Source organism: Tauraco erythrolophus, chromosome 29, assembly GCF_009769465.1.
Source record: "Tauraco erythrolophus isolate bTauEry1 chromosome 29, bTauEry1.pri, whole genome shotgun sequence".
Taxonomy (NCBI): Eukaryota; Metazoa; Chordata; class Aves; order Musophagiformes; family Musophagidae; genus Tauraco; species Tauraco erythrolophus.
In genome coordinates, this window is record NC_141493.1 from 133671 (window position 1) to 161238 (window position 27568).

The 27568-nt window shown below is 50.1% G+C and overlaps 1 protein-coding gene across 1 annotated transcript in view; it reads left to right on the plus strand.

The window, feature by feature from the left end:
* ANK1 (ankyrin 1) overlaps window positions 1–27568 on the plus strand; it is a 62682-nt gene that overhangs the window by 7580 nt on the left and 27534 nt on the right. The window lies entirely within an intron of this gene.

A 27568-nucleotide genomic window follows, 5' to 3' on the forward strand; every position in this document is an offset into this window, starting at 1 on the left:
TTGCAGAGATTTCTGTGTTCTCTGCCCTACTTGTATCTCACTAGAAGTCCTCACCTCCAGCACTCAAAATGCCATGAGGGTAGATTCTGAAAACTTCAGCCCTGGATTGGGTAGACCAGCCTTGTTAAAATATTAGATGAGTAGAGGGCAGCCTCCTGGATGCAGGGAAGTTCCTGACACCTCTATCAGGGAACTGCGCGATATGGCAGAACCATCTGAAAATTCACATTTCCTTTCACAGCTGAACTATGTCATGTTTCGAGCCACGACGCTGCAAACAGCAGCAAAATTCAAGCCCCTTTCCTATTTGCAAACCAAATTTTGCTGACTGCGTAAAACAGTAAGCCAGAGCCATACATTTCTGTGTAGGGGCTGCAAATGTAGAGGACTGTGTTAAATCTACAGCTTCAAAATGTTGCAGCTGCAGTGAAAAATCTACGACAGGAACAAAGAAGCAGGTATTCACTGAAGTGTCTTGGGAGGCAGAGGCAGAGAATGCAGCAGCAGGAGAGCATTTAGAAAACAGACGACGTTTCTATATTTATACAGAGATGAGGAAAGAAGGAAAGAGTGTGCGCGCGCGTGTTAATGTGTGTGCGTGTGTGTCCAGGTCACTGGCAAGACTCCTGTTAAAGCAAAAAGGTACTGCAGCAAGAAAACAAGCGGGAACGACAGGACTTTTCAGGGCTTGTAGGGTGCATTCATGTGCATATGTTGGACCTTTAAAATGGGGAATGCATAGAAGAGAGTGCTGAAACCCACTGCAGAGTATAAACTATGTTAGATTTTTAACTAACCTGATGGTCTCTGCAGAGGCATAATAAATATTTTCACCTTTTTATGCTGTCATTTGTCCAGGCCAGACCCTCTGCAGGAAATGCATAGTGTATTCAGAGTCCATTTAGTTCTGTCATGATGCCATGCCTGGGATGGGGAGCTTTGTGTCTTTCCCAGGACTTGCTGATGATAGCACAAAGCAAAGAATAAGATAAATGCTGTGAGAATGTGCTGTTTTGGTGGGTGAGACAGTCAGGTGTGGGGTGAGCTAAGGACAATTTCAGCTTTAACAGTGTCCTTCCCGACTTGCACAGAGCATCTCCGAACACGGGAATGATACTGCCCGTTTCTGTGGATGCCCCCATGAGCCCTGTGCAGATACCTGACTGCTGGCCACGGGCAGCAGAGACGCTGACCTACCAGTGTGGCTGCTACGCCTAGATCTTGTTCCAGTTCCACGCCCATGTCATCTGGCGCTTTCCTGAACCTTGAGGCAGTACAGATGCCAGGCATCCTGATGCACTGAAGGGGATGTACTCTGAGGGTCCGTCGTCTATTTAAAGGAACATACGGGGGAAGAGCAGAGGGTAGTGTCTGTGCTGTCATCTGGCAGGGACTCAGCTGTCTGCCCAGCTCTTTGGTCGACTGAACCAGCCTGTGGTCACACAGGGTCTCAGAGCCTTGCCTTGGGCGAGCGTTGTGGAAAATGCTGTACTAGGCTTTCCAAGCGTTTGACCCTTCCATCTCCAAACATGCTGCTATTTTAACTCAATGTCTTCTCAGATACTTCAGCCAGCTTGCTCTTTTCCCTCTGTCCCCAGCTGCAGGCACTGCCTCTAAGGCCTGAGCACTGTGTCCTAGCATGCGTACATTGCTCTGCTGGGCAGTAGATACTAGTTTCTTCCATAGCCTGGCTTTAAGTTGTCATTTACAGGTTAGCTGTTGTGAATGGCGTACGCAGAGACCTTGGAATCTCTTGTGCAAAAGGGGAGGGTCCTGGGCATTTGCATAAGGCATGTGCCGTTGCTAGTTCCTCTAGTCCAGCAGCCTCCTGGGCGAAGTGCTGGGCCGGTTCTCGCGGTGAGGTTGCCATGCTGTTTCGCGGAGTGTGTCTCGGCCGCACTGCTGGAGGTGCTGTAGTCTGCTCTGCTGCACGCCTGATCCCTCTGACTTAAGAGTTCACTGAGAAAGAGATTCTTGTGCTGTGCTTTGGATGGACAGTGAACATGACTGGCTTTGCCGTTGGACCTGGAGAGTTCAAAACAAGCCAGTTCCTTTTGCTCTGTTGTTCTCTAGAATCTTTTAAAAACAAAGTTAAGCAGCATGTAGAAAGATTCGGAAACTACCAGCCTTTTTAACACCTCACATTAGTTGGCTGGGAGAAGCAAAATCTTAATATGCAACATATTAAAACTGTGAAAATACATTGGAACGCAAGGCAAATCCTTACGAGTCAGTTGTCCCTCTTTGCGCGTGTCGCTTGTAGGGACGGAGCAGAGAAATGGCTGCTTTGGGCTGTGCCTTCCGCTGGACAGCGTTTGTCAAAGCGTAGGCAGAGATGAGATGCCAACCAAGCTCCTTCCCCCATTCATCTGAACGGGGAGGGGAGAGAGTAAAAGGAATCTTCCTTTGGTCTGCCTGGGAATCAGCTGCACTCTGTTGGTGACTGCTTCTACTTTGTGCTGCGATCATATGAACACTTCTTCCTTTTCTGGGTTCTTACTCTGCTCTTTGAATCGACCATGTTCTACTGTAAATTATTTCCATGGATTTGGTTATAGGAGTAAATAGCGTGTTCTTAATTAAGATGCTAAACTTCAATTATCCAGTGTGCTTGACTTGTGAATCTCTGCATGGAGTTTCTCTTGTTTTGGGTGTTGGTTTCTTTCTTTTTCTTTCATTCTTTCCTTGCCCCCTCCTTTCACCTTGTGGTGGATGAAAGTGCTCAGGCTGGAAGTGAGCATGGGGAGTGGAGTGTGGTGGTGTGCCAGGGAGTTCTCAGACAGGGAGAACTTACCTAATAGGCTTTTGAAGCAGTGAGGAGCGTTATGGTCCTGCTTTTCTTCTTTAATGCTGAAACAGAGTTGTATGTGTGGGCCACTGTCTTTGGCACGGGGGTATTTCAGCTCTGGGAGATGCCTGCATGGGGTCTGTATTTGGCCCGCAGGCTGTAATTTTCTAAGCTTTTTCATTCTTCAGCTCGTTTCCTGGCAGAATCATCTCGGCTCACAGTGACAGTAGATTTGGTCCAAGCAAGAATTGCTCAGCGGAGCGTGGCATGGCAGCTCTCTTCACACGCAGTTTGGATGTGCCACCGCACTGATGCACAGCAACACGCTCCTGTTAAAGAGCAACCTGACGGTCAGCAGACTGACCCCCTGTCTGTGAGGGCTGGGAAAACGCTTCCTGCCGAGCCCACTGTCAAATGGCTGCACAGCTGAAATTGCAGTAAGAGGAGCTGCAGTATCACAGGACAAAAGTATAAAATATCTGCTACCCATCAGTACTGTCTCAGCAAAACTCCTTCTCAAAACTTGTGAGCTCATCCCCGCCAATGTTAGGATACGCCTCTCCAACCTGCCAGAGGAGTTCTCCAAGGCCAGCAGCAGCTCAGAAGGGCATAAACAAGATCACGCTCTCTCCATCCGAAAGGTGAGGCAGCAGCATTCACTGTCTCCGGACAACGCTTTGGCATGGATCAGCAGCACCCGCTACACGGCACCAGCATCAGCAGAGGGGTCACATAAGGGACATTTATTCTGCCTTCTTGTACAGCCACAGGCACCCAGGGTAAATTGCAGGTATTTGGGCAGAGGAGCTGGCATCTTTCACTAATTCACTTTGCTTTAAAGCCGTTCTTTAGAACTAAGAGTACTGTGAGGACACTTGGAGCAAGCTGATCCAGAGGCTCTGCTCACAGCTGAGTAGTAAAGCAACTGCCTTGTGAAGCTTGGTGATAAGGTCCATTTGCTGGGAAGGGGCATCACATATTGGGAGTTTTAGTTTGAACAGACTTCATCTGCAGAGGTGGTGTGTTTTGTCTGTTTTGCTGGAAATAAATGCAGTGTTGCACACAGAGGAGCAGAATGGAGGGTGCCCAGTAATAACATATGAACCTATAGTTTGTTCTTGACAGAAAGAATCTATTGTAAAATATACTGGGAGAAAAAAAAAAAAGAGCTCAGCAGAGGAGGAAGCTTCAGGAGTTTCCTTTATTGTTCTTGTGATGTTTCTGGGGAAAAAGAAACCAACACAAAGTAATGCACTTCTTGTCCTCTTTCTGGAGCTGCAGCCACTGCGGTGTGCTCCGCACCCTTGAGCTGTCTGCTGTTTACTGCTGAGCTTTGCCAGCAGGTTACTGGGATAATGTTAGGCTTGTTTAATGAAGAAAAGTGCCTGGAAAATATGCATGTATCATTTTTATGTTTAAATTGAGAGGTACATGATATGCCAATGATGCAATTGGGAGTTACCAGGAAACAATAGAGATTCAAGGAATCTCTTCAAGTCCCCAAACATGAAAATAAGGACCTAATTTTGGCTATGTTTTCGAAGACCAGCATGAACAAACATGCATACAGACATGTTGTTTGGACGATGTTGTGCCTCTGAAGAGGCACTAAGGGTTGCAAAGAGGTAGGACAACAGACTACAGTGCTGGAGGCTTCCAGCAGGCTCACATACCAAAACTTCGTCAGCAGGTAATGCAGCAAAGCTGTGATGTAATGAAACCAGCGTGCTCTCATGTCTCTACTACAGTGGGCATGCTGGTCAAAACACATTTCTCAACCTCTACCTGCTGGCAGGTGAAAATAGGTCCAAGAGGAAATAATTAGTAGGATTTTTTTTTTGCCATTTAATTCCTTTCACAGGCATGCACAGCCAGAGTATTCACTGTAAAGCAGGTACTTAGACTTCCCCTATACTTGAAGAAGTTGAAAGGAGGAAATCCTTTTAGGTTTTAGGTTGAACTGCCTTTGTGAGCTTAGTAACCAGCATCCTCTATAGTTGCTGTCAAAGGTCCTGTGATGCTTTTCCCAAGAAAGTGTGTGTGTGAGAGTGTGTGTGTGCACGTGTGGACTGACTCCTCTGTTCAGCCAAAATCTTTCTCAGGTAATTGCGTTCTGCTTCCTTCAAGTCCTCTGTTTCTCCAGTTTCTCTGTAGCATTTCTGTGGTCTTCTGAAGGCTACCTCCTCTTAACTCTGAGTCTGGGAACATACTAGTTTAGCAAGAGGGTGAATGAATGTAGGGGAAACCTTGCAACGGTGGAGTAGGCTGTTTTGAAGGTGGTGGAAATAGCAGAGTGCAGGACGTAGATGTTCTCTTTGTAGGAGACTACTTCAGGTTTCTGTATTTCATATAGAAAGCAAATTCTGTCAGAAATTTAGCATAAAACCCCCTCAAACGTTCCTCTGTGCCCTCACGTTTCAGATCTGCTTGGGCCATACTGAACCGCCCTAACCCGGTAGCTCAGAAGGGCACATGGTACACGGGGGTCAGTGTCCTGCGTTTCCTGGCACTGACAGCATTGGTTTATCGCAAAGCCTCAGGGAATCCTAGTGCCAAATGCTACAAGAGTGTTCATCTTTAAAGATAAGCAGTTGTGCAGTCCTTCCCAGCTCGGAGGTGTCCTTGCAGCGCAGGGGATCTCTGTGAGCTGCTGGGAGGGCATCGAGCAGCGTGCTCGTCCCGCGGTTTGCACAGCCTGTTTGTTGTTTGGGCTCACTTCCTCCTCCTGTGCCTGTGATGTGGTGGGAGATGGGGAGGACGTTACACCGCATGTTACTGGGCTCTGCTGGCTCTTCTGTGCCCTTGACAGCCCTTCCCGACTCCGCTTTACCTGCTCGGTGACCAGCACTCTTGTGCTCAGCTCCCAGCACTTGCTGCTGCCACTGAAAACCTGGAGTAACAGCGTCTTATTTTGAATCACTGGGTGAGGGAAGGGGGATTTTTTTATTAACAGCCCAAATTACTCCGTGAACCAGCAGCTTGTCTGATGTTAAATATTAAACTCCACTAAGTGGGTGAGCTGGAGCGCAGGAAGAACAGCGTGCTGGTAACGACTTGCTGTGGCAGGCGATGGCAGTGGTGGCTGCCAGTGTGCATTCATCCTTGCTCCTGGGAGAGTCTTCCATCTTCAGGGCAGTCTCCACGCAGCTCCCCAGCTTCCGAATGGCGTTTTACACGCTTTAAACAGATCGGCACATCAAAGGCTGGCGGATCCTTTCTCTGGCGTTGCCATGGCAGCAGCAGCTGAGAGGATTTGGATGTTTCTGGGATGGGATTGAGTTGCTGGGTGTGTTGGGGTGAGAGCAGGGCTGCTCCCCGCACACCAGCATCCAGTATCATCAGGGACACGAGCGTGCCTGGTGCGGCCAGTGGCGTGTGGGTCTCCTGCTGTGTAAGGAGATGTTCTGCCCCAGCTCGGGGGTGCTGTGATGCGGACCCCTGCGCCTGCACTGCTCACCTCAGCGCCTTTAGTCTGGCAGAGGAGGGGGAGTCCTTCCCATGCTGCACCGCACGCGCAAGTAGGTCAGCAGCATTACACCCTGGGACACACGGCGCTCTGCCCGCTGGCTCTCAAGGCAGAGAGCAAGCCCTGCTGCAGGCGTTGGCTCCGCCGGTGCCTAGCGCTGTTACGGTGCACCTGCCACGGGATGGCTGCCTCAGGTGCCTCTCCCGTCGCCCGCAGCTCCACACATGCTGGATACGGTGGATTTCCAGGAGTGAACAGCGAGCTGAGCTTTACGCACTGTGAAAATTTGGCTTTGATCTGGCTGGGCAGCACACAGTCCAGCATGATGAAGGGGTCTGCTGCTCGCCCTCACCGTTAGTCTGTCAAGCTGTGTGTCCTTGGCAAAATGCCTCGTCCTCCTCATTGTGTGCTGTGAAACGGCCCTGGGAATTCAGAGCTGTTTTGTGAGCGTTTCTTTTTTGGACGGTCCTGGCATCTCCAGCCAGTGTCTGCTGAGGGGTCAGGCACGTGTGTGACTTACTCCGACATGCACGTAGTAAATGTCCTTTGGAGGTGTGGTGGTGGGCACTCCGGAACAGCTGGGTGGTTTGATGAAGGAATGCAGGTAATTTTGAGCACCCTGCACGCTCCTTGTGCTGCCACAGCATAGACAACCGTCAGTATTGTGGCCTCAGTGGTGTTGGCCACTGCAGACTAAGGAAGACGATGAGGTGGTAGTAGTGTGCTGTACCATGTTTTGTGGCGAGTGTGGCAAGCTGTCAAGTTTCTGTGTGGTCACCTGAATTACTTACAAATTCATCTGCAACAAAAGGTGCTTTCTGTTTTCATTGCCTCCATGTACACAGTATTAACTTCCCTGCTTCCCCAAGGCTAGGCTAGACTCCCTAACGGGGCTGGGGGCCCAGTGCTACTACAGGCACAGGCATTCCAACAGGTGTATCTATTTTCTATGTAATATCTCTGAAATTACACTCTTGAAGTGGAAGGCTTCCCTGCCTATGGCAGGGGGGTTGGAACTGAAGGATCTTTAAGGTCCCTTCCAACCCAAACCATTCTGTGGTTCTACGATAACCGCAAAAACAGTGCACTTCTGGTGCCCATCTCAGAACTGGGTAAAGTTCCTGTCTCCAGGGGCCTTCCACAGCACTAGCCGTGTCTATAAAACAGGCTTGTCTAAGGGCATAATGGGACTTTTTCAATAAGTTTCCTGCAGAAGGTCTAACTGAGGATCTGGGCTATGTCTGGTCTGTGTGCGCAGGGGTTCGCTCTCAGGAGCTCCTTATCGCACCATATCACCGTAGGTTCCCAGACCGTATTTACATTGTCGCTGTTCTGACCTGTGCCTGCCACTGTGGATGGAGGAGCTGGGGTGCACATCAGAGAAGTAGGAAGGCAGACCAAAGGGTGTTGTTGACAGGAGTGGAGCAAAGACCATGAAAGTCATTATAGTAAATTCAGTTTTCTCCTTGTGCATTTACCCTGAAGTAACTCTGAGCTGATTTTGCTGCCAGGCTGCAGGAGACCTGTGGGAGAACAAAACCTGATTTGTTCTGTAGCATAGATTCATAGGATTGCTTTGAGGTTCTCCCCTGCTGTCTAGGAGGTGGCTTGCCAGTACCTGTTCCCGAAACTCTGCCTGGTCCTGCTCTGCAATGCAGAATTGGATGCTGGACTGTGAGCAAGAACTGTCATCCACTGCTGACATGCGCAAGTTTTCCAGAGTTTAGATCAGGGTAAACTGATCCAGGAACCACTATTCTCTGGTCTCATTTGTGCTCCCTTTCAGTTCCACTTTTGCTTTAGTTCCCTGTCTCTAAACATCACAGAATCATGGAATCATAGAATGGCTTGAATTGGAAGCAGCCTTTAAAGATCATTTACTCTGACCTCCCTGTCATGGGTAGGGATGTCTTTCACTAGATCAGGCTGCTCAAAGCCCTGTCCAACCTGACCTTGAACGCTTCCAATGATGGGACATCCACAACTTCTCTGGGCAAAATAGGGGTAGCTGAGCGAATATGTTCAGTCTGTACTACTCCACTGGCTCAGGAGCAGATTAACATGTGAGCGAGTGTGTGATATATTTCCTTGCCACCCTCCAAAGAGGCTTCCTTCATTCACAGGTAGTGCTGGAGGGGCTCTCAGCGAGGGTTATAAGCTGACACTGGGCCAGTGGGTTTCAGTGTGTTCTGGAAGGATGGGCAAAGCACAGGGGACCAGCTCATGCCAGGTCCCTGCTCCCTATTGCTGTGCTGACATCAAGCAACTGGGAGAGCAGTGGAGGGTAATGAACAGATGTCTTCAGGCTACCTCCTGTGTTGCTGCTGTGTCCTTGCTGATAGCCCGTGTCCTCCAGGGTAGACAAGCTTAATGCTTGCTGGAGCTGTTGAAAGGGCCTCAGTATGGCGGTACTGATGCTCTGGGAAGCTGGCTTAGCCTCCCTAGGTGCTGAGTTAGACTCACAGAATATCTCAGCCAGAAGAAGTTTCAAGCAAGCATGACTCTGAGAGCCAAGCCTGCTGTCCTGAGCTTCTCACAGCAAGGGGACTTCAGGACATGTCCTGGTCTATCTGATGCACGATCTCTCTGCAATAAACTGCAAAAGGTCTGAATCCTGCCTGGGGTAGAAAGGGGGGACGAAGGCAGTGTGCCCAGAAATCTGAAAGCTTTTTCCCATCTCTCTGCATATACTTTTATAGGCACATCAGGCTGCAGGGCAAGTGTGAATGCCAAGCAGGCTGCCTTGGAAAGGCTTTGCAGAATCTCTTTGACTGCTTGGTTAGGAAGGGTTATGTGAGTCTGTTCATAAGTACGCACGTCGTTGGGATTCCTCCATCTTTTCTCATCATGTTTGTATCTTTCCCTGAACTTGACCTCTGGCCTGTTCGGAGGTCAGATGTGCAGTTCCTGCAGCACGAGGTCCTTGCCACAGCTCACAGCATCCATCTCTTGAGACTGTTCAGAGAGCCCTCTCCTGACAATGGTGATCCCTGATCTTTTCCTCTGAAGTAAAACATGGAATTTCTTCTCTGTCTCATGTTGCTGTCTGGGCTGAGCCTGCAAATGGCCCTGCTGTCCTGCTGGTGAGTTCAAAAGCGTTCGCCCAATGTTGCAGGAAAAAAGGCTGCTGTTCCAGGAGCCCAGAGCTTGTTTTCCAGCATTTGGATGACGTTTGAAGAGAACAGTAAATCATTTGCTAAGTGAGTTATGGGAAGAGTCTCCCCTATTTCCTTTGGCCTTAGTGCAGTGTCCAAAATGCTCCACACTGTGGAGCTGCATTTTTACAGTACATCTCTGGGGAGAAACGGTGGGGACTGGGTGAGGGAACCTGTGATGAGAGAAACTGTGTGGGAGCTCTGTGACTTCTAAACAAGAGTTGCCTAAGTGAGGCTCATAATGTAGGTTTGTGGGAGAGATTTTGGAAAAGCCCTCTGTGTCATGGCAGGGTTAGCACTGGTGTGGGTACCCAAGTGCTACAGCACAGAGGTCCAGCCTGCCTGGTGTAGCATCTTATGTTATCCTAAGGAGTAGGTAAATGGGCTGTTGTCAAGCTGTTGCAAATATATCAGGTTCGTGGCTGCTGTGTTGCAGAGCGCACAGTTGATGTGTCCGGTGATAGGACAGTTTTTTGTCTGTACCTGTGCTGTAGTGATGGTGACTGCTGGAAGCTTTGTCCTACTGGGAGATTTCAAGTTGCAGGTGTGTGGTGGGCACCTTCAAGAGTAGAGCTGGAGAGGGTATGATTTGTTCAGATCTCGCTCTCCAGAGAAGGATTCATCTGGGCTGTGAAGAGGAGCAGTGGCGCTGGTGTTTTGCAGGTGGCGAGGAAAGTTCACTTCCAGAAGTATGAAGCCCAAATCTCCTGTATGATGGCTGACAGAGCTTTGAGTGACAGGTTCCAGGGAGGCTTTGTTCCCAAATTTTTACTGCTGAGGCCAGGGAAAAGTGCTGATACTGCAGACATTCAGTGAAAAAGGTCCACTGGGAGAAATAAAATAGTTGATCTCCTTCGATTTTAGAACAATAGTGAGACTCCCATTAGCTCTGCTAGGTCAGTGGAGCTCTGTCCTCACTTCTATTCTGCAGAATTGCTCACTTTCCAAAGTAGTGTATGAGTGAGTATTTCTGGGACTCTGGGACTCTGCTTCTTTCATCCAGAGGCAACTTATGTAATTGAATTAGACCTCAGGAAAAGCTACTGCGTGATGAAATCATCCTAAATGCTCATCAGTGAGAGCAGAGCTGTGGGCATACAACAGAAATGTGCACATCTCTTCTGAATCATTCATTAATGACCCTTAAAGGGAATTCATGGGTTTCAAGATTTCAAGTGGATTTTCTGCAGAGCTGCCAAGCTATTCTGAAGAGCCTTGCAGTAACTGGAGGAAGGTGCCGGGTGTTGTACTGTGAGCAGGATGTAGTGGTGTGGGCTGTTTTTCTTGCTTTAATGTTCATGTCCGGTTGTCCAGGCATGCCAAAGGTGCTCAAGAAATAAATGAATTGATGGTATCTGGAAGAGCTAATCATGGTGAAAAGTTGCATGTAGTCATCAGAAGATGGATGGATATGCATCCAAGAAAGCGTTTGGCTCCTTTGCTTGCTCAGCAAGGTGATGAACAAAGGCACAGGCTTCCAAGCTCTTAGATGTCTGTATAGGTTTGAACTCTGGGAAGGAGCAGGAGTGTGCGGTTGCACTCCAGACCTCAGGGCATTAACTTCAGTTCAGAAGGCTTGGGTTAAGCCTTCAGGAAGAGCTAGGACAGCAGGATTGAGAAGCTGGAAATGTGTTGCAGATATGCTCTCTGCAAACAATTGCATCTTTTGGGCCTGTTAATGTTAAAGTATTTGTTTTGCTGGTCAGTGTGCTGTGCTGCTTTGTCGTGTACAGTCACTCAGGAGCTGGATTACTGCTCTGAGTGGATTTCTTGATGGAGAGAAGCAGCTACTTAGAATCAGCTGCTCCACTCTTGCAGAAACTGCCTTTCTCTGAGCCAAGCACTGCAGGTAGAGAAGCTGTATGTGTGCCTTGCCCACGGAGACACAGCTGACACCTACTCCTGCTGATGGCAAGGTGTGTAATCAGTAGGCGTATGGGGCTAAGCAGGAAAATTTCTCTGACTGCTGCCTTCATTTGCAGCTTCCTGTGGCGGTTTAAAACATGGCCTTGAGCTCAGAAAGTTACATGTGAACTGCTTCAATTACAGTTTGGGAAACAGTAAAAACCCAGTGTTTTCCCACCTTCACCCCTCTCAAAAGCCTCCTTAAGTCAGACTTCATTCTGTTTAAGTATTAATTGCCTCTGGGTAAAAATGCTTCTGCTAAATAGTGAAGTATCAAAAACTGGAAGGAAGGTAATGGGAACTTGGGACCCTGTCCCAGACCTCTGTCTTGTAAGGGCCAAGATAAAATCTGCAGCCTTTATTTTCTGTATCTGTGGCTGTGGTGGGTCAGTCCTTGGCACTCTGTCTCTTCCATAAGCAGAATCAGTGTTCAGCTCTGATTACTGCTCAGGGCCCAGCTTCCACTCCTTGAAACTCTTTTCCCTGGCACCATCCCAGCCCAGACAACAGTGGTCACTCCTGGAAATCTCTCCAAGTGGGTTTAGTTAAGGGGGCCCTTCTGCCCAGGGGCGACTCTGCACACACTGCGGGGTGGTTATGGGGGCCGGGGGTGGCTTGCGGAGGGCAGCTCCGTGCCAGTGAGCGTTCTGTCACAGTCCCTTTAGACATCAACTCTAGAAGAGAGAGAGGAGTGACCTTGTGAGTGTGGAGTTTGCTTTTGGTGGAACCTGATCTCTGAGCTCCTGAGAGAAGAGATAGTGCTTTGCTTCTTTTGGGTTCTGGGGCGTTTTTTTTTTCCTGTTTTGGGCATTTTTTTCGTTTGGGGTTGTTTTTTTGGTGGGGTTTTTTTTTTTGCATGAGAGCCAGAAGAGCTGGGATGAGTCCTGCTCTATGAGCTGCTGCATTATAAATATTTCATCATAATCTCAAAGATTCTCTCTGAACAATCCCCAGGAGCAAATATTAGTGACAAATGGGTTTTGCTAGCACTTTATAGCTTTCACACATATTCTTTGCAATGCTTATTATGGACTTTGTTATTGATGGTGTAACACAGCTGTTGCTTATCCAGCTCCTAGGAGGGAAGTGTCTAAAGAGTCAGATCAATTAGAGATATGCAGAGAACGGAGATTTCCCATCACTTGTTTTCCTTTGATTGTACCTTGATTCTGTGACCACAAATTCATGGTAAGCTGCAGCACAGCACTGTCACAAGTATTGCCTGCAAATGGCTGGGCTGCACTTATAAATTCACCAAGCTTCTTGCTGATCCTCCTCCTTTTGTTAATTCTGCCCAGCTGTGTGCCAGGTCTGTCCAGGGGAAAAAACTGAACGAGTTGCAGCTGACTGTGGTGTGCGCATGGATTGGAATTACTTTCATTTTTGTTGCAAACCTTCCTGCCTTGTTACTAATCTCCGAGCCCTTTGTCAAACTCCAGAGAATGTCTGTGTCAAATCACAGGCGTACAGCTAATTTTGTTTCTTGCTGTGAATATTAAAATAGAGATTTTCTCCTCCCCTCTGTGACCTCTGTGCAGAACTCTGGAAACCTGGCAGGTCCACTGGAGAAGCAAGATTGCATACCTTACAGAGTGCCTGGAGGTTGAAAGCTTTTCTTGCTGATCCAAGCCCAGATGAAAATATTTTGACAAATCTGAAGAGAAGAGGTTTACAGAAATGGTTTCTAAGTTCTTGTCAAACTGCCTGGACTGACATGACAGAGCAAGAAGATCTTGTTGCAGACCATGGCATCTAGTTACGTTGCAGATCTCAGAGACCAGATGACTGCTGAGAATAAAGGTACATTGAAAGTGTGGGGTGAGATCTGAGTTTTTTGCTCTCCTGTTCGACGCTCAGCAGCGGAGCGGGTTTCTCTCCAAGAGGAGCAGAGTGCAGCCTGCCAGGTGGGGACGATGCATTCATCTGCTTTCACAGGAGGTCAGTCTGCACTGCCTCCAGGCATGCACTGCAGCCAAGTGCCGGATATCTCCATCTTGAGATCTCCAAATAGGCGTAACATTTAGGCATCTCAGTGGATCTGTAATCTTGCAGTTACAGCAGGACCAGTGGATCCAATAGGATCAGTAGCTGGGGTGGATTAACTGCAGCCTGATAAGGGTCTTGTTACATCTTTCAGATTGGTACCTGCCTAAGTGGAAGCAGAAATCTGCACCATAAGTAGTAATTAAGAAGCTATTTGCCCTTGGTCCGTACTGTGGGCATAATGCCAAACTCTGGGTTCCCAGAACTTGGATTTTTCAGATTCAGGCTGAGTTAGGTGGTGCTTTTTGCTCTTGGAACTGCCTGGTCTCTAATAGAGGGAAAAACAGTGAATGTTAATCCTGTGGGCGAGATGTCTTATGGTCCGCTGGATAGGAGAGCTGGATGCAGAGGTTGCTGAACACTTTCTATCTGTGCAGAAATCATCTTTGCAGCCAGGACAGTACAGAACGAAGTCATAGCATAAACAATGGGCCATAGATACTCCTTTCCTTGGGGAGCTCTGCAAGTCATTCGTGTCTTCACTCTGTGAATCTGACTTCCTGAGTTTTTGTGCCTGAATGAGTATAAATAAGATAAATCGGTGTGATTTATATTTTCGCTTGTATTGCCTGGCTCATCCTAATGATGAGCAAGAAGAACACCTTATGACTCATGTCATAAGATACCAGAGAGGCACATGATGTGAAGCTGTCCGTCTGCTCATTATTTGTGCAGGGAGGGGCAAAGGGCTACCTGAACGTCCCAATTTTGGGCTCAGACTGCTTCCTCTCCTGGAACTAAACTACGGTTATGCTGGCACAAGGCAACTGTCTCTCTTGGAGTAAGAGAGCCGGCTGCTTCATCTCCAAAATCATGCCTTTGGAAGCAACAGTGCACAGTTCAAGAAGCACAAACTGAAGAACATCTATTCAATTTGTATTTCTGGATTTCCTTTGGGAATCTCACGGCTCAAATAGTTCTGAACTGATGGATGTCCATGAAGTGGTTTCTCAGATCAGGGATATGATGGGGAGAGATTTCTTAGGTCTGTTAGCTGCTAAGCTTTGCAAACCCAGTCCATTGGATTTCTTGCAAGTTTTCATTTATCCTGTGCTTCTGGATGGTGGTTTTAGACTGATTTGGGGAGAAGTACTTGTAAATTGGCTCCACTCTCACCCCACTATCCCCACTTGCAACAAAGGAGATGAAGAGGCAGCTAGGGAGAAAGGAAGGGCTGGAGAACCTGTGCACAGAAAACCTTTGTCCCCCTCGACCGCGTAACATTGCATAACTCCTTCTCTGATAGAAAGCTGAAGAGCAGGTATTGGTGTGGACCTTTCATGTGGCTTCCTCTGTTGATGATGGCTGATGATTCCAGCACTTTGGAAGCTGAAGGATTTGCCCATCTGAGAGATGAGGCACCAGCAGCTCCTATGGACTTCCTGTGAAATTATGGATCACTGTGCCAGAAACCACAAATGCCCCAGGAAAGCAAGCCTCAGCCTTGCTGTGCTCAGAGGACTGCCTGCTCTGAGCAGCAGAGTGCCTAGTTCAGCACTGCAGAGCATTATTATCTGCTTATTTATGCCTACATCACTGCTATTTTCTCTTAACGGGAGGAAGCAGCCTGACAGCGGCACTGTTTTTCATCCCAGCTCTCTGCTTGCGTGAATCTGAGTACCTTCCGTTATCCATGGCTGGGCAGCAGTAGCAGAATTGCTAAGGATTTAAATTATTCAACTTGTGTTGCTGACTCAGCTTTAAAACTGCATTCACATTTCCTAAGATAACAGCTTGTTGACCAGAGCTGGGGAGCCTGGTGATGGGAGTGCAGGGAATGTTCTCCTCTGTAAGCAGGAAGGAGAGGGGCTGGAGTGAGGTGAACCCCTCGTGTACCCTCGTCCTTGTACCTGGAGGGCACAGCAAGTGCTCAGAGGGGAGCAGCTCTCCTTCAGTGGCTTCAGCCCTGTACCCATCGAGCATCATTTCTCAAACTGCTGAACACAGGAAGGGCTGCACTGCGTTCCCTGAGGAAAGGCACATGCAGTTTCCTCAAAATATTGAAGCCCACTGTTAAAGGAAGTTATTTACTCTTCTCCACAGTAATGTGTTTAAGGTTCTCTGCTGCACAGGCTGCGCTCCCGGTTCCCTTAAATGAAAGGAAAAGAACAGCTGAGGACAGACCAGCATCAGCCCGTGGAGTGCCTGGTGCTGGGAGATCGCTTCTCTGGTTACATGGAAGGTAACAGCGCGGAGGAAGGCGCCTTGCGTTCCTTCACAGCTACATCATCGTGCGGCTGAGGAGTTTCTTCAAAGGTCAGAGGCAGAACTTCGTGTCTCGAAAAAACAAAACTCTTTGTAGCTGAAGGAGTAGTTTTCTTTAGAGACCTCTTCTTCCTTCAAAATTTCTGACAGAAATCTTCTCTCTGCCCTGCCAACTCTGTCTGCAGGTGCTGCTGGAATTCAGTGATTTTATCTCAGCTGTAGACCTGGAATGCAGAGGCACTCAGGCACCAGCGCTGCTGAGTGGCAACCCAGGAGCCATCTCAGGACAGCAGAGGGAGAAATTTTTTTTCCTGTGGGTGTAATAGATATTACAGCATCCAAGGAACAGCACTTAAGGCAATATTGGAACCCTGACTCGCAAAAATCCCCTGAAGCCCACAGGGATGCACAGTGGCCTGAGTGGGAGTTGACAGTTACTATTCCCTGTAACTCTTGGCCACTTTTTCTCAACATGAGTCTGCGCTTTCTTAGAGGGTGTTCCTGTTGTGTCCATTGTAAATCATTTCCCTTCGCAGAGCTCCAGTTTAACTCTCTGATAGCTTTCATGGGTGCAACGTGACGCTGACCTGTACAATCTCATAGACCTTTGAGGGGACATTCATGTGCTCCGATGTCACTAAGGAGATGACACAGTATGAAATCTTAGGGAATGAGCAATCAAGCCAATCCCAGTTCAGGATCCAGAAACAGGTAAGACCTCGGGAACTATCTGAGACCTTAGTCTTTTGAGGTGTTTTCATGGAAGTGGAAAGAGCTCCTGGGATTAAGAGCTGTTGATTTATTAGAGCTGTATTTGTTATTTTTCAAGCTCTCCCAGGCTCTGATTTCTCAGACAGGATTGTGCCTATACTGTTGGTTTCTCCAGAACTGCAAGCTGTGTCAAAGATGTTGCTGTCAGGTATAACGGGCAAGACAATGGTGACAAACTGCCAGTGAAGCAAGTTGCTCTAGGGTACTAGTTTTCAGCACTGATGCATGCAACTCACCCTCGGAGGTGTGGAGAAGCAGCTGGAGGGCTGTTTGCAGGGAGAGCTCTGGGTCTCAGAGGGGGAGCAAAGACTTTGTGGCTTGCCCAGGCTCACCAGGACTGTGCCTGGTGGTGATGTTTCTCTGCCCCTCAGGGGAGCTCTGACCTGCAAATGTCCCTGTCAGGGGCTCTTGAATTTGGGCACTTTTCTCTTTTCTCATGACTTCAGAAAGGCTCTGCCTCGGTGATGGGGACCTGGGGCGATTCCTTCTCACCGACCACCGCATGGCCTGCAGGTGTGTGCCAGAGCACCCTGTGGTGCGTTACAGTCCCGCAGGAATGGCAGCTGTTCCTGCCCCGCTGCAGCCGCAGGGTTCCCCTCCCTCAGCCGTGCTGTGGCTGTGGGCATACAACGTGCATCAGGGAACCCTGGGCTGGACACGTTCCCTGCTGCACCGTGCAGGGCTCACGTCTCCACCCTCACCGGGAGGATGTGGCATCGTTGGATAGCAAGAAATCTGTAGGACTGAGCCGGTCTGCAACTGCTCATCCCTCTCAGCCAAACACTCCAGAGGTTGTCCCATCCCTGCGTTTGCCTCTAGCGGGTTTGTGAAAGTTGCCCCTGCTGGTGCCAGAGGCTGCACAAATCAAAGCTGAATCCTGGTCCCTGCCTGGCAGAGCTCTTGCAGTAGCAGTGGAGGGGCACCTGTCAGCAAACGGGTGGAGCAATCCCACGGGGACTTTTACACTGCTTTTCCCTGAGGTGTGGTAGGACATAACCTCAAATGGATTGGAGAGCACAGGTCTTGTTTCTAGGGCTTTGTCAAACGTGTATGTTATCCTGGTGACTGCAGGACCTGGAAAAGTTGGCATTATACTGAGGCAGCAACTTTGAATAGGCTCATAAGCTGTCTGGTCAGGTCCTGTCTTCAGGGTGCAGCGGACTTGTATTTGCATTCGTGACATGCCGTCGTGGGAGGGGGGGAAGCAGGATCTGAGGCATTGGTGATGTTGCTCTGTGGATGCAGAGCAGCAACAATTTTTTGAGTGAATGTGGTGTGCCAGCCAGCACTTGCAGTGCCCATCTTTTTGACAACTGACGTTTGAGCTCTGCCTGACCTGGAGTTGGAGTCTGTACAGCTCAAATACCAGAGAGATCCCAGACTTCTGGGGAAGTGCTGAATTGTACCAGACAAGGGAAAGGTGGTAAAGACTCTGCCTTGCTCTAATGCTTCAACGTGGCCTTTGCTCAGTACAAAAACCTCAATTTCTGTGTAATGCAAAGCATTTTTCCATCCTAACGGGTTTTCTTGATCTACTTTTCTTGCCTCTCAGCTGATAAAAGCTTTCTCAGGGGTGGGCTGTGCTGTTTTATAGGAATTCCCTAGAGAGATACAGCTGGCAGAGCTGTTGTTTTCCCTCTCTGGAGCTGCTAGTGTCACGAGCATTATTTCTCTGGATGCTGCCCAGGCCTTCCCAGGTGCCATCACCTCACGGCCGTGCGTTCACTGGTTTGGCTTCAGTGCCTGGGAGGAAGTGCCTTGGCCTTCTTGAACCTGTGATTGGCAAAAAGGGCCAGATGAACAGTAGCTGGAAATAGAAACCAGTGCGGCTCCCCTGCACCCCCTCAGCGCTTTGTCAAAATAGCCCCAATTTAGTGTCTGGGTCCAAGATGGGTTTAGCAAAACACGAGCAGAAGGATGCCTCCTGCCAGCCAGGAGCGCCAGAGGAGCATCGCTCCAAGATGTGTCACCTGGAGCTAGAGCACGAGGAGAGGGTGGGACGGGAGCGGTCTCCAGGAGGTCTGTTCCTTTGGAAGATTGGTGTGACTCCCTTGCATGTCTTTCAGAGAGGGCATGCATCAACCAGTGTGGACCCCTTGCCTTCTTGCTGCAAGCAAGGATCTCCTGAAGGGATGCTGGAGCAGGAGTCTGCTGCGCAGGTAGAAGGGGGGAAGGGGCGCGTTCGTTGTACTGCAGTGGGCTGCAGGCTGCAAAGGGCCGGGAGCTGCTGTCACTAGATCTCATTTGCCACTTCAGTGCCATCTCAGTGTCCTTCACTTGGGACTGTGCCCAGCCAAGGTCTGCAGAGACCAGTGAGCAATCTGGGGTCTTCTGCTAACTGCCTCTGGCCCAGCCTGCTTTGTGCAACACAAACCAAGAGATGGTGTGGTTCTGGCCACAGAGCTCTTTCACGTTGCTTTCTATTTCTGAAGTTTCATCTTCCGTTGAAGAAAAGCAGTGTTCATGCACGTGGCTCCTCCCTGTTTACAGCTCATGGATATGTTTATGAAATGTGCCTCAGGCATGACACTCACTAAACACTTCGTTGTCCAGCCTGGCAGCTCTCATCTGACATGGGACAACCTGTAATCTCCAGACTCAGGCAGGCAAGCGTGAGTGGTGATAGGGTGCTGTCCTGCTGCTGATAAACCTCTTCTAGACTGGCTGCTCACACTTGGTTTGGCTGCAGCATTCAGTGTCGGTGGGCTGATCAGAGCTGCAGACCCTAGCTGTCCAGGGTGAGCTGACTTTCTCCTGCAGCGATGACATGCCTGCGTTTCGTGAGGGTGAGTACTTGGGCATGGTAAGGGGCTTGCAGGGCAGCACTAGGGGGAGAAGAATCAGCTCAGTTCTCAGGGTGTTGGTTTGCCTGCGGTAGTTCAGGTGTATCCTGGCTAGTAACATGGACTTAGGTCTGGTCCAGAGAAAATGGCACTTGTTCCCAAAAGATTGCCGCTAAATGGGCCATAGAATGGCAGGAAGGGTTTGCTGCCTTTCTTAGGTCGCTGGGAACTTGCCTAAGATCATGCTGGGAGCCACTGGCAGAGCCTGGCATTGAATCCAGGATGGCTGGGTCCCCCCAATGCTCTGCTTGCCTCATCCTTTGCAGCACTGCTTTGTTGGCAGAAGGGAGGTGCCCCCAAGGGTTGGATTTTTGCACTATTGTAATGGTAAATGTGGATTTCTGTGTTATCATCTTTCTTATTTTACCCACCCGAAGTGCTGGGACAGGTGCAGTGGTGACGTTTGTAGGCACAGTGCTGCACTCGCTCTGCTGAGGAGCAGGTGGCTCTGCTGCTATGGCTTTGCTCGCATGTCCTCACCAGGGATCAGCTGGCAGAGACACGTTGCCAGGCCTGTGCTTCAGGTGCTTTCCTGTCAATGCTTTCTTCCCTGCATGGCTTCCGGAGACTGCACGGCGAGCGCTGGCCGGACCGGCCTGGCTGAGCGCCGCCGGCAGTAGCCTCTTGCAGCCGTGCACAGGGGCTGTGCTGCTGTTCCTCGCAGCCTGCAGATCCCAGCAGAAAGCCCCTTCTCAGCGCCTTTGCTCTTGCAGGCAGGCAGGGCGAGGTGGAGTAGCCCTGCTGAAGCAGAGCCAGAGAAAGAGTTGGAACAGACTGCAGAAATTAGAAGCAGTTTATAAGCATCACTAGAAAAGAGGAGGAATTTTCTCCACAGGTCACTGGAGCAGACCCTGATGACACAGTCTGGACCCCAGCGCATCTCCTGGGTGCAGGGGCACTGCCAGGGCGCAGGGCAGGCTGCAGGCTGGTCTGCAAGGTGTGCCTGAGTCCCTGGCGTGCAGCAGGCAGGCTCAGAGCGTGTTTCTGCTTTCCCCCTTGCACTGGCAACCTGCTAGAGCCCTCTGAACTGCCCCGTGTGCACTGCACACACCTACCTGAGCCATGTCACAGTCCAGGGAAACAAGTGCGTTAGGAAAGCAGGAGATAAAAAGCAGTTACAGTGCTGCTGCATCTCTCTCAGCAGCTGTAAACCCTGTTATGTTGTTAGAAGAGGTGTAGTGCCTGAGCAAAAAGCTCTTGTGTATTGTCTTCAGTCACAGTCTATATATTTTCTGATGAGGTAAAAATAGCTTTTCTTTTTCAGGATATGCAGAGAGCAGAGGCTCCTGCTAACAGCAAAGGAGAGCGACAGCTTTCCCCTGGGCGTGCATGGCCTCAGCTGGCAGGAGCAGTAGCTGTGTTAGTTCTTGCCTTGCTTTGGCTCTGTGTGAAAGGAACAGTGTCCAGGTCTCCAGCTCCCTGTTCAGACCTCTGGACCAGCCCCTGTTCCTCTCTCCACTCATTGCTGCTGCATCCAGCACTGTACTTCATTGGGGAGGTGATGGTTTAAAAATGACAGAACAAGATCTTGGTGCTACTACTTATAAAATCCAATAGTAGCAGCTAGGACCTGGCAGAGGCAAGCTCAAGCTCTCCTAGAACTGCAGGCTGTAGCACCAGGGGATCCTTATCAGAAGGATCAGTCTGGCTGTGTAGGGGCAGCTCCCAAGTCCTTGCTCCATGCAGATTAAGCTGTTTCTCATATCCACCCTTCTCACAGTCCTGAACCTGTTCCAGCTTCAGCAGTTAGCACAGGAGACCTGTGATGGGGGAGGGAAGGAGACAAATGGCAACACAGATGCTGTCGGTATCTGAATATGCTCAGCAGGGACTGAGTTAATGTTGGCCTTGAACTGCACCACCAGTAACAGTCCAGAACTACCTCTCCTGTTAAGAGTGCATAAAAATAGGCTTTCTGAAAGCTCGTTGCTCATGATTATGTAATGATGGAGGACTGCATATAATGGAGGGGCCAGTATGGTGCCTGTACCTGAAAGCTTGTCCCCTCTTCAGTGCTTTCAAAACACTAATTGTCAAGCTGCCTCCCTTCCCACAAACCTGTCAACGGGCCTTCTTCTTTTGCTCTGGGATTTGTCCTCTGCCAGTTGTGCTGAGTTGTCTTCCAGCTCTAACAGCCCCTTGCTGCAGGAACACGAGCAGACCGTGCATTTCCTGCACGCTCCGATTCACCTGCTGCAGGATGGTTGGGCTCCTCCTGGCATTCTGGTCTGGGGATCTCTGCTGGGCACAGAAGCCATTGGCCTCTGGGGTACATGCCTTGGGGAGGCTTGGGACTATCATGAAATCTCCGCTCAGCAGAAAGGAGCATGGTTTACTCAGACTGGTGCATGAAATGAGAACAAACTCACTTGGCAGATGCCTTCCAGAGATGACTGCTTGTGCCTTGACTCCCATCAGTCCTATTAAGATCTGCAGACCTGTCCTAAATCGTGTGGGCAGAGGTGAGAATGATTAGACAACAGAACTTCAGCACATGGATTTATCCTTTTATCTGATGAATTTTCCCAATGCTTTTGCCTTTTTCTTTTTTCTGGGTTTGCAGTATGTGCCTGGTGGCCTGTTCTCTGTGCTCCGCTGGCTGCCTGCCTGCAGCTTTGCTGCCTCTCTGGAGATGCTGTGCTCTGCTGAATGCTGTCTTCTACTCAGAAAGTAAAAACCTGCCAGTAGGTTTTGTTTGCACTGCAGGCACCACTGAGAGGGTCAAGTTTCTGTGAATACAGATAGGAAAGAAAGTTTCTGTAAGGCAGACAGTGTGATTTCTGTTTCTGGGCATTTTTAGTTGAATCTTTGATTCAGTTTTCCTAATCTTCCCTGATCGTCTTAGAGAGATCCTAAGTGCCCTCTTTGACTGCTTTTAATCTTAGCAGCTGTTTTAGTTTGTTACCAGGACTGACGTATTCTTCTCATCTGACGAGAAAGGATCCATGTTATCACCTGCAGACCTGCGCACTTGATGTTTGCAAGGCAGGGAGGTCCCAATGAGCTCTGGTTCCAGAGGAATGGTTGGGCAATTGCTTAAAAGTAAACCACTACACTGACGTACAGTTTTGCTATCTCTCCTGGAAATAATGCCTCAGAAGTGAAGATCATGCCCACTACTGGACACAAGCCCACATGAGCAAAGAAATACAAAAGCAAATGTCAAGGGCTGTTGCAAGGTTTCTCGCACTGCCTCCCCAGCTGGCAGCGCTGATCTTAGATGCCAGCACTCTGGCATTAGCAACTGGAGGTGACTGGATGATCTCCTAGATGTGAGTTGGACCTTTCCACACCGTCTGTGTAGGATACCCGTAGCAATATGTGGCTTTGGTGCCAGGATTCAGGTTTGCATCTCACTGCCAGTCCTGGGGCTCTTTGGCTGTTGGGGTGATTGTGTGCTGCCCAGCCTGCCAGGTGTTTCCTTGCTGGATCTCCTCTGCCCTTGGCTTCATGAGCCCAGGTAGGTCTGGCTCTGTTTCCCCCTGTTCACTGGCAGACTGGCTGTGTACAGGAAGAAGTGTGTCTGCTTGGCAGGACCAAAGGCCATTGCAGGCTCCCCCAGGTAGGGCCAATGGTAAAACTGCGCCTTCCCTTCGCAGCAGCACCCGACTCTCAGTAGGCATCGTGGCCCTCCTGTTGCTGTTCCTCTGTTGTTCACACAGTTTGCATATCCCGGTTTGCAAGACGCCTCAGCTGACTTTGCTCCTAATGTATCCCAGAGAAAGGGTGGTACGTGTTGCTCCTAATGAGGAGTTTTGAGAGAGTATTAGAACAATGGAGCTGCTAAGCTCCTTGCTGAAAGGAGCACGTGGCTTCCAAAGAATACAAAAGAGACAAAAGAGTTTGAAGATGCAGAGTTATCATTAGTGACAAAACTCATGAGGCAGCAAGTGGTGTAATTGCTTTCAAGATCTTTGCTGTAGAGCAGCCATAGAAAGCTTTTAATGCAGCAAAGCCTGCTGCTCCTCACTGACAATGTTTTCCAGTAGCCAGGTCTGGAGGAGGCAAAACTGAATGAATGCCAGCCTGGTCTGCATCCTTCTGCCTCTGGCATGCAGGGACTCAGGCAAAGCCACAGCACAGCCAGCTTCCCTCTCGTGCCCGCATCAGCCGCATGGCTCAGAAGCAGAGCAGACCCAAACTTCCAGGCCACCGGGTCTGACTGCCGTTGGGCAGAAAGCGTTTTGCTCCCCAAGGCATGGGAAGTAATTTGTTATTTGAATGTCTGCATTGTAATTCCTCTTCTCTGGTGTAAGAGCAGCACTGTTCTTCTGTGAGACCAGAGATTCTGAAGAAATGTGGCAGAGACCAGGAAAGGGGAAAGGGGGTCTGAATGATGCGACTGAGAATCGCAACACTGAGGATCCCCTGTAGCGCTGCATGTTTCAACTGCAGGAGAGCTCTGGCTGTGTGATACCTTTGGGTAGAGAGTGAGGAAAAGACAGCCCATTTCAAAAACACTCACAGTGACCACAAGCTCCTCCACTCTTCCCTTTCTGTAACTAGTCCTTGAAGATCTTCCAATGAAGCAAGGAATCAGCTGGTTTCAAGCATCAAAGCACGTTGTTTCTGCAAGCAGTGAGAAGGTGCAGTGGATGCTGGCAGCCTCTGGCAGGGTGTGCTGCCCCACGCCTGCCTGGGCTGTGGCTGGTGGCTGTGTGGCACGGGCAGGGCTGCTCTGCAGGGACTGCTGGAGTCAGAGACTTGTTGGAAAGGGCACCCAGTACCTTTCTTTTGGCATCTTTGGCCCTGTCCATAGCAGGACATGTTCCCAGGCACTCCCACAGACCTGTGTGCACATCCTTGCAGTGAAGAGGTCCCACCTCCTCTGCAACTCCTTAGCAAGAAGCTGGCTCAGCCCTTCCTCATGCCAGGTGCTATATAAGCAATGGAGGAGTTGCAGTCCCTGCTCAGGCTGCTTTGTGGCTCCAGCAGAAACTTGCAGATAGAAGAGACAAGTGGGCAGATAGGGTAAAGAGGGCACTGTAGCAGGATGTGTGTACGCCTTTTGCCAGTCTGAAACAGTGTGGCGAGACTTGCTTCTTGCCTGCCTTTGTGTCCCAGAAAACACTATGAGATCAGCACAAGTCCCTGAACTCATTCCCACTTGAGAATCATCTACTTGCAGCACTTAGCAGCTTGTACAGAGTGGGCTCCTGACAAACTTGGCCACCTTTCACAGAAGGAGGGAGTGTTGAGACCCTCCCTTCCTTTATCAGTGATATGCAGAAGGAGCTGGTCGGAGCTCCTCCCTGGGTGGGAGTGAGAGCATGGCACTGCCAGAAGAGATTAGAGCAGGACTCTATCTACAGCCAGAAGGCAGAGCAGGATTACTGGACCTCTGACCTTGAAATCCAGCCTGAGCCTCTGGTTTGGTAGAACTTCCCCTTTGCTTATTGCCTTAGCCACAGCTACAATGCAATGGGCTTGTTTAGGTCCAGGCGTTGCATGTTGGGGTGAAGAGGCTAGGACATTCATCCAGTGGCAGTAACTCTTTGCAGGGTGAGGCTGAGAGCAGGAAGACACCTGTGAATAGGAACAGAGGTAGCCACTAATCAGGGCCAGGAGAGGGAAAAATTTAGATTGTCAGCAGACGAGGGGAGCTTTTTCCTGAAAGAAAAGAAAAGGAAGGAGAATGGAAGCACAGTCTGATGTGCTGTGCTATGTTTTTTACTTTAGAAGCTCTTTGAGCACTTGGCAAACTCCAGGTCTGAGGCTCCTCCTGTGAGGAGTTGCTGGCAGCAGCCTTCTGACACTTCACAGCTTGAATGTCCGCAGGTCTGGAGCATGACACCTGTGTGCAGGTTGTAGCAGCTGTGTAGGAGTGCAAGAGGTACACAATGGCAAGTGAGGCAGTTTATTTGCTCCTCTGGTATAGCTTCTTCCTGGAAGATTGCTGGGAAGGCACAGGAGAATGGAAAGAAACCCTACAAACTCCAAAGAAAGGAAAACCAGTAGAGACAGTCTCTGCATCTGGAAGCAGTTGCTGTATATCCTGGGGCACATGGGTAGCAAGTGACTGCGTGTGCGTACAAATGCCAAGGGGTGCATGCAGCATGCCCATGCTGTGCTTTATGGTTATTAGTGGATGGTAACTGTGCAATGTGTGTGTCTGTGCTCAGGTGTGTTGGTGATGTGCTGCCCGGGAGATATGTGTGTGTCTTTTTGATACGCACACCAACTTGTGTCCATAGGGTCTCTGCAATTCTTGCTGTCACTGCTCCCCTTTGCTGAAATTCAGGAGATGGCAGTGACCCAATCCTTACTTCAGTTCCTTGGCTAATCTAGTGTTGTCTTGATCTCTGTGACACCGCAACGTAAAGCGAGCTGTTGTGAACGAATGCCCCCCAAGGGGTAGGTAGGCAGCCCCAACATGCATACTGACATCAGAAGAGCAATATGACTGCAGATCTGTTTCTTCTGCTTTTACCATTTGAGCTAAGCTGTCCCTGCTGCTCTGGCTGCTTGTGCTGTCTGATGACCTGCATCTCTCTGTCCATCTCTGAAAGGTGCATGCTGAGCATGGGGAGCAGAAGGGCAGTACTTCTGAGGCACTCAAGCCTCAGCACGTTCTCCAAGGCCCTGGCTCCCAGCATCCAGGGGGCTGGGAGGGAACCACAACCTCTCTCCCCTGTGGCAGGTGTTACCTGTGAAATGCCAGGCTCCTGGGCATGTCTGTGGGGCTGCTCTTTCTGTGCTGTTCTGGAGGTGGTACCTGCAGCTCTGACCCGCTCCCGGCACTTGGCAGCAGTCATCTGCTTTCCGGACGCGGCTTGGTATTAAATATCCTGTCTGACACAATAATGGAGAGAAAATGAACAAATTCCATTAGTGGCTGGCGATCCCTGCAGGGTCTGCATTGGAGCGAAGAGGGAGCTTGTATTTTTAGATAGAAGGCAATGTAACTTACTGGCTCTCTGAAAGCTGGGGAGTAGATAACCAAGGAGGGAGAGAGGGGACACCAGGCTCAGGTTTCAGCTGAAGTGCCGGACTATGGCAGCACGAAAGGGCAGGTCCGGTCCAGACGTGGCTGTGAGTATACAATGCACTTCTCCTTCATGCCTACAGAGACCTCCACTTTGCTTTTCTGCTTGCTTTCTGCCTGTAGTCTCTGCTGCTGGGCACGCTTCGGGAGCCCCTTTGCTGCTGGAGCCTGTAGACTTTCACCATTTTAATCTTTGCAGCTCCATGTGTGTCCCATGGGTGGGAGAGCCTGGCTGAGTTGTGCTTTGGCTTTCCAGGGGATTTGCTGTCGAAGGTCTGCGCTGTGGCTGGCGTGCCACAGCATAGCTGAGGTGCTGCCCTGTCACTGATCCTGACCTGAGGTGCAGAGGCTTCTAGCAGAGTCTGAGGTGAAGAAGCTCTTTGCATTCAACCTGTTGCTTGAAGCTGTCAGTGTTTCCTTGCGAGACCCCAGACAGCACGCAGGGCTCAGAGCACAAACGTGCACTCCTAAGCACAGTGCTGGTGCCCCCTTCTGCATCTTACAGTAGATCATCCTGTATAAGCAGAGCACTGAGATGCCATGTCATGTCTCCTCTGTGCTCACAGCCCTCCACAAAGCCTGCAGCTCTGCTGTGAATCTGGGGGCTCTTCCCAAATGGACCGGACTCTCCTCTGAGGCAGCAGCAAGTGGAGCCAGCTGGTACAGGAGGTCATGCGATCAGCACGTGTTCCCCCTGCACGTGGAGGCTCCACGCCTGGGCAGGGCATGGTGGTGCTGCCCTGCACCACCTGTCCCTCTGACCCTGTGGGCTACCCCAGAAGGGGCCATGGCACCCAGCCACTGCTGTGGGAGCCCGGGCTGAGTTCTGCAGGGTGTGCCTGGCACAGTGGGGGCCAGGGCACCCTGTGTGTGGGCCTTCCTTCTGCAGAGGGTAGCAGAGCAGTGGGTCCAGGACATGGTTATGTTTCTCTGGGGTAGGAGGATTGGACAGAAAGGATAGGCTGGGGGAGGCAGATGGAGGAGAGCAGAACGCAGCCGAGTTGTGCTGCTCCCAGTTTGAATGGCTGAGGCTGCAAAGAGAAGGGAAGAGAGGAGCCCTGGGCTTGTGTGGTGCATCATCCTGCCTAGGTCTGCCTCCAGTGCTGTCCTCTGTGTCTGTGCTGCTTCCAGCTTCTGTCCAGGAGCTTCCTAATCCTGGGTCCTCCTCTGCAGCCTGGCTGTAGGCTCTACAGGATGGCCTGGGATGGCAGGACGTAGGCTTTCATAGCACAGGAGTCCTTCGGTCAGTCCCAACATGAGTGGTACAAGAGGGGTTCTGATTTTCCATTGGAGCTGAAGGCAGGGGAGGGTGTCCTGTGCCCTTGCCAGGGATGTCTCGTGGCTCTTTGCTGAGAGAGCCCTTTGGGCTGTACCTAGCAGGCAGGCACCAGCTTGTAGTCACCAGTC